The sequence below is a fragment of the Arachis stenosperma genome, chromosome 10 (assembly GCF_014773155.1).
Source record: "Arachis stenosperma cultivar V10309 chromosome 10, arast.V10309.gnm1.PFL2, whole genome shotgun sequence".
NCBI lineage: Eukaryota > Viridiplantae > Streptophyta > Magnoliopsida > Fabales > Fabaceae > Arachis > Arachis stenosperma.
In genome coordinates, this window is record NC_080386.1 from 105,389,503 (window position 1) to 105,400,988 (window position 11,486).

The following is an 11,486-nucleotide window of genomic DNA, read 5'->3' on the forward strand; positions in this document are numbered from 1 at the left end:
AAAAAAAAGACACCAAACTTAAAATTTTTAGAAAATCAAACACTAAATTTTCGAAAATTTTGAGAGAAAAACACAAAGAGGACACCAAACTTAGAATTTTTATGAATCAAAAAGGGACTAAGAACATGCAGAAACGAAAATTAGTTGAAAAACACAAAAAGCATGCAATTGACACCAAACTTAGAATATGAAACTAGACTCAACTAAAAGACTCTAAACCAACAAAAATAGTCCTAATCTAAGCAACAAGATAAGCCGTCAGTTGTCCAAACTCGAACAATCCCCGGCAACGGCGCCAAAAACTTGGTGCACGAAATTGTGATCAATACTTTTCAAAACATGAACAATCCCCGGTAATGGCTCCAAAGACTTTGGTAGCTATCTTCGTTTTATGCTATCTTAGATCATTGGGAGGCTGGCCATTCGGCCATGCCTAGACCTTATGCTTATGTATTTTCAACGGTGGAGTTTCTACACACCATAGATTAAGGTGTGGAGCTCTGCTGTACCTCGAGTATCAATGCAATTACTATTGTTCTTCTATTCAATTCGTCTTATTCTTGTTCTAAGATATCACTTGTTCCTCAACTTGATGAATGTGATGACTCGTGACACTCATCATCATTCTCACCTATGGACGTGTGCCTGACAACCACCTCCGTTCTACCTTAGATTGAGTGGATATCTCTTGGATTCCTTAATCAGAATCTTCGTGGTATAAGCTAGAATTGATGGCGGCATTCTTGAGAATCCGGAAGGTCTAAACCTTGTCTGTGGTATTCTGAGTAGGATTCAAGGATTGAATGACTGTGACGAGCTTCAAACTCACGATTGTGGGGCGTTAGTGACAGACGCAAAAGAATCAATGGATTCTATTCCGACATGATCAAGAACCGACAGATGAATAGCCGTGCTGTGACAGAGCGCGTTGAACATTTTCACTGAGAGGACGGGACTGTAGCCACTGACAATGGTGATGCCCAACATACAGCTTGCCATGGAAAGGAGTAAGAAGGATTGGATGAAGACAGTAAGAAAGCAGAGAGACAGAAGGGACAAAGCATCTCCATACGCTTATCTGAAGCTTTCACCAATGAATTACATAAGTATCTCTATCTTTATTTTATGTTTTATTCATCTTTTAATTATCAATCCTCCATAACCATTTGAATCCGCCTGACTGAGACTTACAAGATGACCATAGCTTGCTTCATACCAACAATCTCCGTGGGATCGACCCCTTACTCGTGTAAGGTTTATTACTTGGACGACCCAGTGCACTTGCTGGTTAGTTGTGCGAAGTTGTGATAAAGAGTTGAGATTGCAATTGAGCGTACCATGTTGATGGCGCCATTGATGATCACAATTCTGCGCACCAAGTTTTTGGCGCCGTTGCCGGAGATTGTTCGAGTTTGGCAACTGACGGTTCATCTTGTTGCTTAGATTAGGTATTTTTCTTCAGAATTTTTAAGAATGAATTCTAGAGTTTCAAGGTGATGTTTTTATCATCACTAAAGCTGATTGATTCTCATCAATTTAGCTCTTGAATGTAATGTTCTACTGAAGCTTGGCTAGCCATGTCTAATTTCTTTAGACTAAAGCTTTAGACTAACATTACATGATTCATGGAATTCTTATTAAAAATTTTGAATCTCTTTATCATCTTTTCCATATAATTTTCGAAAAAAAACACAAAAAAATTTATAAAATCTTAAAACCAAAAATATTTTTATGTTTCTTGTTTGAGTCTAGTGTCTAATTTTAAGTTTGGTGTCAATTGCATTCATCTAATTTTCAAAAAAATTGCATGCATTGTGTTCTTCATTGATCTTCAAGTTGTTCTTGATGATTTCCTTGTTCTGATCTTTAAATTCTCTTGTCTTGAGTGTTTTGTTGTTTCTCATATGCATTCTCAATTTTTTAGTGTCAATAGTATACAAACTTCTAAGTTTGGTGTCTTGCATGCATTGTTTATTTGATCTTAGCTTCATTTTGATTATTCCTCATCATTAAAAAAATTTAAAAAATTTTTTTAATTTGTGTCTTTTCAAGTCAATAATACAGAGAATTGAAGATTCAGAACATACAGCAGAGGAATTACACAGAAAAAGCTGGGCGTTCAAAACGCCCAGTGAGGAAGGAAAACTGGCGTTTAAACGCCAGCCAGGGCACCTGGCTGGGCATTTAACGCCCAAAAAGATAGAGTTTTGGGTGTTAAACGCCAGAATGGATACCATTCTGGGCGTTTAACGCCAGGATGGCACAAGAGGGAAGATTTTGTTTTTTAATTCAAATTTTTTTTAAGTTTTCATAATTTTTCAAAATCAAATCTTTTTCAAATCATATCTTTTCAATCATATATTTTCAAAATCAATTTCTTCCCTTTTTTCAAAAAAAAAAATACTTGCTAACAATTAATTATTTGATTCGACATTTCAAGTATGTTGCCTTTTCTGTTGAGAAAGATTTAGTGTCTGAATCATATCTTTTAAATTTCTTGTTAGCCAAGTCATTAATTTTAAAAATCAAATCTTTTTAAATTGTTTTTCCATCATATCTTTTCAATCATATCTTTTCAATCACATCTTTTTCAAAATTAATTTTCAATCATATCTTTTTGATTTCTAATTTCAAATTTTTTTCAAAAAACACTTTATTTCTTTCCCAACTTTAATTTTCGAAAATCATTCTTCAGTTTTTCAAAATTTCTTCAAAATCTTTTACTTTAATTTCAAAAATTCTTCCTCTCTTCTCACATCCTTCTATTTATGGACTAACACTCCTCCTCAATGCACAATTCGAACTCTATCCCTCTTGATAAGTTCGAATTCTTCTACCTCCTCCTTCTATTCTTCTTTTCCTCTGACACCTCAAGGAATCTCTATCCTGTGACATAGAGGATTCCATACTTTCTTGTTCTCTTCTCTTTCATATGAGCAGGAGCAAAGACAAAAGCATTCTTGTTGAGGCTGACCCTGAACCTGAAAGGACCTTGAAGCAAAAGCTAAGAGAAGCTAAAGCACTACTCTCTGTAGAGGACCTAACAGAAATCTTCAAACTAGAAGAAGATATGGCAGCCGAAAACAACAACAATGCCAACAATGCAAGGAAGGTGCCTGAGTGACTTTACTGCACCTACTCCCGACTTCTATGGGAGAAGCATATCTATCCCTGCCATTGGAGCAAACAACTTTGAGCTTAAGCCTCAATTAGTTTCTCTAATGCAACATAATTGCGAGTTCCATGGACTTCCATTGGAAGATCCTCATCAGTTTTTAGCTGAATTCTTGCAAATCTGTGACACTGTCAAGACCAATGGGGTTGACTCTGAGGTCTACAGACTTATGCTATTCCCTTTTGCTGTAAGAGACAGAGCTAGGATATGGTTGGACTCACAACCTAAAGAAAGCCTGAACTCTTGGGAAAAGCTAGTCAATGCCTTCTTGACAAAGTTTTTTCCACCTCAAAAATTGAGTAAGCTTAGAGTGGAAGTCCAAACCTTCAGACAGAAGGAAGGTGAATCCCTCTATGAAGCTTGGGAAAGATACAAACAATTGATCAGAAAGTGTCCTTCTGACATGCTTTTTGAATGGAGCATCATAGGTATCTTTTATAATGGTCTGTCTGAACTGTCCAAGATGTCATTGGACAGCTCTACTGGAGGATCTCTTCATCTGAAGAAGATGCCTGCAGAAGCTCAAGAACTCATTGAAATGGTTGCAAATAACCAATTCATGCACACTTCTGAAAGGAATCCTGTGAACAATGGGATGAATCAGAAGAAAGGAGTTCTTGAGATTGATACTCTGAATGCCATATTGGCTCAAAACAAAATATTGACTCAGCAAGTCAATATGATTTCTCAAAGTCTGTCTGGAATGCAAGCTGCACCAGGCAGTACTAAGGACGCTTCATCTGAAGAAGAAGCTTATGATCCTGAGAACCCTTCAATGGAAGAGGTGAATTACATGGGAGAACCCTATGGAAACACCTATAATCCTTCATGGAAATCATCCAAATCTCTCATGGAAGGATCAACAGAGACCTCAACAAGTTTCACAAACAATAATGGTGGAAGAAACAGGTTTGGCAATGGCAAGCCTTTCCATCATCTTCTCAGCAACAGACAGAGAATTCTAAGCAGAGCCACTCTAACTTAGCAACCATGGTCTCTGATCTAATCAAAACCACTCAAAGTTTCATGACTGAAACAAGATCCTCCATTAGAAACTTGGAGGCACAAGTGGGTCAGCTAAGTAAGAAAGTTACTGAACTCCCTCCTAGTACTCTTCCAAGCAATACCGAAGAGAATCCAAAAGGAGAGTGCAATGCCATCAACATGGCCGAATTTGGAGAGGAGGAAGAGGCAGTGATCGCCACTGAGGAAGACCTCAATGAACGTCCACTGGCCTCCAATGAGTTCCCTAATGAGGAACCATGGGAATCTGAGGCTCACACTGAGACCATAGAGATTCCATTGGATTTACTTCTGCCATTCATGAGCTCTGATGAGTATTCTTCCTCTGAAGGGGACGAAGATGTCACTGAAAAGCAAGTTGCCAAGTACCTTGGAGCAATCATGAAGCTAAATGACAAGTTATTTGGTAATGAGACTTGGGAGGATGAACCCCCTTTGCTCACCAAAGAACTGGATGACTTGACTAGGCAGAGATTACCTCAAAAGAGACAGGACCCTGGGAAGTTCTCAATACCTTGTACATTAGGCACCATGACCTTCGAGAAGGCTCTGTGTGACCTAGGGTCAAGCATAAACCTCATGCCTCTCTCTGTAATGGAGAAGCTAGGGATCTTGAGGTGCAAGCTGCAAGAATCTCCTAGAGATGGCAGACAATTCAAGAAAACAAGCTTATGGACTTGTAGAGGATGTTCTGGTAAAGGTTGAAGACCATTACATCCCTGCTGATTTTATAGTCCTAGAGACTGGGAAGTGCATGGATGAATCCATCATCCTTGGCAGACCCTTCCTAGCCACAGCAAAGGCTGTGATTGATGTTGACAGAGGAGAATTGATCATTCAAGTGAATGAAGAATCCTTTGTGTTTAAGGCTCAAGGATACCCCTCTGTAACCATGGAGAGGAAGCATGAAGAGCTTCCCTCAAAACAGAGTCAAACAGAGCCCCCACGGTCAAACTCTAAGTTTGGTGTTGGGAGGTTCCAACATTGCTCTGAACATCTGTGAGGGCTCCATGAGAGCCCACTGTCAAGCTATGACATTAAAGAAGTGCTTGTTGGGAGGCAACCCAATGTTATATTTATCTATTTTCCATTGTTATTTTATGTTTTCTATAGGTTGATGATCATGTGAAGTCACAAAAAACAATTGAGAAAGCAAAAACAGAAAGAAAAATAGCACACCCTGGAGGAAAAGCTTGCTGGCGTTTAAACGCCAGTAAGGGCAGCAAATGGGCGTTTAACGCCCAGTCTGGCACCATTCTGGGCGTTTAACGCCAGAAAAGGACAGCAGCCTGGCGTTTAACGCCAGGATTGGCAGAAAGGGCATTTTGCACGCCACTTGGTGCAGGGATGAGCTATCCTTGACACCTTAGGATCTGTGGACCCCACAGGATCCCCACCACTCTCTCTCTTCTTCACCCATTCACCACTCACATCCATCCTTCATAAAACCCCACCTACCTCACCATGCAAATTCAAACCACTTTTCCTCCCAAACCCACCCATTATGGCCGAACCTTACCCCCCTCTCCACCCCTATATAAACCCATCTTCACCCCTTCATTTTCACACAACCTAAACACTACTTCTCCCCCTTGGCCGAAACACAAAGTTCCCCTCCATCTCCTCTATTTCTTCTTCTTCTACTCCTTTCTTTCTTTTTTTGCTCGAGGACGAGAAAACCTTCTAAGTTTGGTGTGGTAAAAGCGTTACTTTTTGTTTTTCCATAACCATTTATGGCACCTAAGGCCGGAGAAACCTCTAGAAAGAGGAAGGGGAAGGCAAAAGCTTCCGCCTCCGAGTCATGAGAGATGGAGAGATTCATCTCAAGGATGCATCAAGACCACTTCTATGAAGTTGTGGCCATGAAGAAGGTGATCCCCGAGGTCCCTTTCAAACTCAAAAAGGGTCAACTTTGATCAAAGGTTGGACCAAGTCCTCATGGATACCACTAAGAAGAGGATGGAGCAAATAAGAGATCTCACTCATGGACATGAGAAAATTCTTCATCATGAAATCCCTGAGATGCCTCAAGGGATGCACTTTCCTCCATAAAATTATTGGGAGCAAATCAACACCTCCCTAGGAGAGTTAAGTTCCAACATGGGACAACTAAGGGTGGAGCACCAAGAACATTCCATTCTCCACCATGAAATTAGAGAAGATCAAAGAATCACGAGAGAGGAGCAACAAAGGCAAGGAAGAGACATTGAGGAGCTCAAGCACTCCATAAGATCTTCAAGAGGAAGAACAAGCCGCCATCACTAAGGTAGACCCGTTCTTTAATCTCCTTGTTCTTTATTTTTCTGTTTTTTTTTTCGAAAATTATGCTTTATGTTTTATTTATGTTTGTGTCTTATGATCATTAGTGTCTTAGTGTCTATGCCTTAAAGTTATGAATGTCCTATGAATCCATCACCTTTCTTAAATGAAAAAATGTTCTTAATTAAAAAAGAGAAGAATTGCATGAATTTTGAATTTTATAACAGATTAATTATTTTGATGTGGTGGCAATACTTTGACTTCTGAATGTATGCTTGAACAGTGCATATGTCTTTTGAATTTGTTGTTCATGAATGTTGGCTTTTGAAAGAATGATGAAAAAAGGAAACATGTTACTGAGGATCTGAAAAATCATAAAAATGATTCTTGAAGCAAGAAAAAGCAGTGAATACAAAAAAAAGAGAGAGATTATGTGCGAAAAAAAAAAGAAAGAGAGAAAGCAAGCAGAAAAAGCCAACAGCCCTTTAAACCAAAAGGCAAGGGTAAAAATAAAGTCGTGATCCAAGGCAAAAAAAAGAGTGTGCTTAAGAACCATGGACACCTCTAATTGAGGACTCTAGCAAAGCTGAGTCACAATCTGAAAAGGTTCACCCAGTTATGTGTCTGTGGCATGTATGTATCCGGTGGTAATACTGGAAGCCAGAGTGCTTTGGGCCACGGCCAAGACTCATAAAGTAGCTGTGTTCAAGAATCATCATACTTAACTAGGAGAATCAATAACACTATCTGGATTCTGAGTTCCTATAGAAGCCAATCATTCTGAATTTCAAAGGATAGAGTGAGATGCCAAAACTGTTCAGAGGCAAAAAGCTAAAAGACTCGCTCATCTAATTAATACTGATCTTCATAGATGTTTTTGGAATTCATTGCATATTCTCATCTTTTTATCTTATTTGATTTCAGTTGCTTGGGGACAAGCAACAATTTAAGTTTGGTGTTGTGATAAGCGGAATTATACGCTTTTTGGCATTTTTTTAGTATGTTTTTAGTATGTTTTAGTTAGTTTTTATTATATTTTTATTAGTTTTTAGTTAAAATTCACTTTTCTGGACTTTACTATGAGTTTGTGTGTTTTTCTGTGATTTCAGGTATTTTCTGGCTGAAATTGAGGGACCTGAGCAAAAATCTGATTCAAAGGCTGAAAAGGACTGTAGATGCTGTTGGATTCTGACCTCCCTGCACTCGAAGTGGATTTTCTGGAGCTACAAAAGCCTATTTGGCGCGCTCTCAATTGCGTTGGAAATTAGACATCCTGGGCTTTCCAGCAATGTATAATAGTTTATACTTTGCCTGAGATTTGATGGCTCAAACAAGCGTTCCAAGTCAGCTCAAGAATTCTGGCGTTAAACGCCGGAACTGGCACAAGAATGGGAGTTAAACGCCCAAACTGGCACAAAAGCTGGCGTTTAACTCCAAGAAAAGTCTCTACACATGAAAGCTTCAATGCTCAGCCCAAGCACACACCAAGTGGGCCCGGAAGTGGATTTTTATGTCATTTACTCATCTTTGTAAACCCTAGGCTACTAGTTCTCTACAAATAGGACCTTTTGCTATTGTATTAGGAGAATCTTTTGATCATGTTTTTATGATTGAACCCTTTTTGGGAGGCTGGCCATTCGGCCATGCCTAGTCAACGGTGGAGTTTCTACACACTATAGATTAAGGTGTGGAGCTCTGCTGTACCTCGAGTATTAATGCAATTACTATTGTTCTTCTATTCAATTCGACTTATTCTTGTTCTAAGATATCACTTGTTCCTCAACTTGATGAATGTGATGACCCGTGACACTCATCATCATTCTCACCTATGAACGTGTGCCTGACAACCACCTCCGTTCTACCTTAGATTGAGTGGATATCTCTTGGATTCCTTAATCGGAATCTTCGTGGTATAAGCTAGAATTGATGGCGGCATTCTTGAGAATCCGGAAGGTCTAAACCTTGTCTGTGGTATTCTTAGTAGGATTCAAGGATTGAATGACTGTGACGAGCTTCAAACTCGCGATTGTGGGGCGTTAGTGACAAACGCAAAAGAATCAATGGATTCTATTCTGACATGATCAAGAACCGACAGATGAATAGCCGTGCTGTGACAGAGCGCGTTGAACATTTTCACTGAGAGGACGGGACTGTAGCCACTAACAACGGTGATGCACAACATACAGCTTGCCATGGAAAGGAGTAAGAATGATTGGATGAAGACAGTAGGAAAGCAGAGAGAACGGGACTGTAGCTACCAATGAATTACATAAGTATCTCTATCTTTATTTTATGTTTTATTCATCTTTTAATTATTGATGAGCGGATATTTTATATGCCTTTTGGGGGTAATTTCATGTAGATTTTAGTATGTTTTAATTAGTTTTTAGTAGAATATTATTAGTTTTTAGGCAAAAATCATATTTCTGGACTTTACTATGAGTTTGTGTGTTTTTCTGTGATTTCAGGTATTTTCTGGCTGAAATTGAGGGAGCTGAGCAAAAATCTGAGTTAGGCTGAAAAAGGACTGCTGATGCTGTTGGATCCTGACCTCCCTGCACTCGAAATGGATTTTCTGGAGCTACAGGACTCCAATTGGCACGCTCTCAACGGCGTTGGAAAGTAGACATCTAGGGCTTTCCAGCAATATATAATACTCCATATTTTGCGCGAAGATAGATGACGTAACTTGGCGTTGAACGCCAAGTACATGCTGTTGTCTGGAGTTAAACGCCAGAAACACGTCATGATCCGGAGTTGAACGCCCAAAACACGTTATAACTTGGAGTTCAACTCCAAGAAAAGCCTCAGTTCGTGGATAGCTTTAGTCTCAGCCCCAGCACACACCAAGTGGGCCCCAGAAGTGGATTTCTGCACCAATTATCTTAGTTTACTCATATTCTGCAAACCTAGGTTACTAGTTTACTATTTAAACAACTTTTAGAGAATTATTTTGTACCTCATGACATTTTCAGATCTGAATTACATACTTTTTGACGGCATGAGTCTCTAAACTCCATTGTTGGGGGTGAGGAGCTCTGCAGCGTCTCGATGAATTAATACAATTACTTTGTTTTCCATTCAAACACGCTTGTTCTTATCTAAGATGTTCATTCGCGCTTAATTATGGAGAAGGTGATGATCCGTGACACTCATCACCTTCCTCAATCCATGAACGTGTGCCTGACAACCACCTCCGTTCTACATCAGATTGAATGAGTATCTCTAAGATTCTTTAATCAGAATCTTCGTGGTATAAGCCGGATTGATGGCGGCATTCATGAGAATCCGGAAAGTCTAAACCTTGTCCGTGGTATTCCGAGTAGGATTCTGGGATTGAATGACTGTGACGAGCTTCAAACTCCTGAAGGCTGGGCGTTAGTGACAGACGCAAAAGAATCAATGGATTCTATTCCAACCTGATTGAGAACCGACAGATGATTAGCCGTACTGTGACAGAGCATAGGAACGCTTTCACTGAGAGGATGGGAGGTAGCCATTGACAATGGTGACACCCTACATAGAGCTTGCCATGGAAGGGACCTTGCGTGTGGGAAGAGGATTTCAAGGAAAAGTAGAAATTCAAAGGACAAAGCATCTCCAAAACTCCAACATATTTCTCATTACTGCACAACAAGTAACGATTTGATTCTCTTTTATTTTTCTAATAATTCCAGACACTTTTACTTCTTACAATTAAATCCAAATAATCTTATTGGCTTCCTGACTAAGATTAATAAAATAAACATAGCTTGCTTCAAACCAATAATCTCCGTGGGATCGACCCTTACTCACGTAAGGTATTACTTGGACGACCCAGTGCACTTGCTGGTTAGTTGTGCGAATTGCCAAAGAGTTAGATTGCATTTCGTGCACCAAGTTTTTGGCGCCGTTGCCGGGGATTATTCAAGTTTGAACAACTAAAGGTTTATTTTATTTCTTAGATTAGGAATAATTTATTTTTATTGTTATAGAGTCATTAAATCTTGATAGGATAGTTTCTTTTCAAAAATTTCTTTTCAAAATTTATTATTTTTCTTAATTGATTGCTAATTTTCGTGAGTTTTAGTGTCTTATTCTAAGTTTGGTGTTAATTGCATATTTACAATTTCTTTAAATTTTTGAACTTGTGTTCTTTGTTCTTCATTGATCTTCAAGTTGTTCTGTTTATTTTTCTTGTTTGATCTTGAGTTTTTCTTGTTTTGTGTCTTTCTTGTTTTTTTGTGCTTTTTCAAAACATTAACTTTCAAAAATTATACTTTATCCATAAAAATAACACATCTTTAAAATACGTTACATTTTTAGCTCAGTTGGTTATAGGTGGGTTTATGTTCTTAACAATTGGGCACTTTCTTTTTAAAATCCTTTTTCAAAAATAATTTTTCTTGATTTAATCTTGTGCCAAACTTTAAGTTTGGTGTTTTCTTGTTAATCTTTTCATAATTTTCGAAAATTTTATTAAAGTTTTCTAAAAATTTTAAGTTTGGTGTTCTTCCTTTTGTTCTTGGTGTTCTTGTGAATCTTCAAGGTGTTCTTGAGTTTTTCTTGTGTCTTGATCTTAAAATTTTTAAGTTTGGTGTTCCTTGGTGTTTTCCCTCCAAAATTTTCGAAAATAAGGAGCATTAGATCTAAAAATTTTAAGTCTTGTGTCTTTTATGTGTTTTTCTCTTTCATCATAAAATTCAAAATTCAAAAAAAAATATCTTTTCTAACTAATTTTAAAACTACATTTTCGAAATTTTTTTATATAAAATTCAGATTTCAATTTCAAAATATTTCCAATTTCTTTTATTTATTTCGTTTTTTTATTTTATTTTATAAAAATTAATTTTTATAAAATAAATAATATCAACATATATACCATCTCTTTTATTCCATCATGGAACTAAGGGGGAATGAACAGTCCAGGAGGACTCTGGGGTCATATGCTAACCCCACTACTGCTTCATATGGGAGTAGTATCTGTATACCCTCCATTGGAGTTAGTAGCTTTGAGTTGAATCCTCAGCTCATTATCATGGTGCAGCAA

General features: G+C 38.2%; 1 non-coding gene across 1 annotated transcript; it reads right to left on the reverse strand.

Moving 5' to 3' along the window:
* Window positions 1–3,476: 3,476 nt before the first annotated feature.
* Window positions 3,477–3,584, reverse strand: LOC130958738 (small nucleolar RNA R71). The gene has a single exon (XR_009077844.1). It is a non-coding gene; the product is annotated as a small nucleolar RNA R71 (small nucleolar RNA).
* Window positions 3,585–11,486: the final 7,902 nt, after the last annotated feature.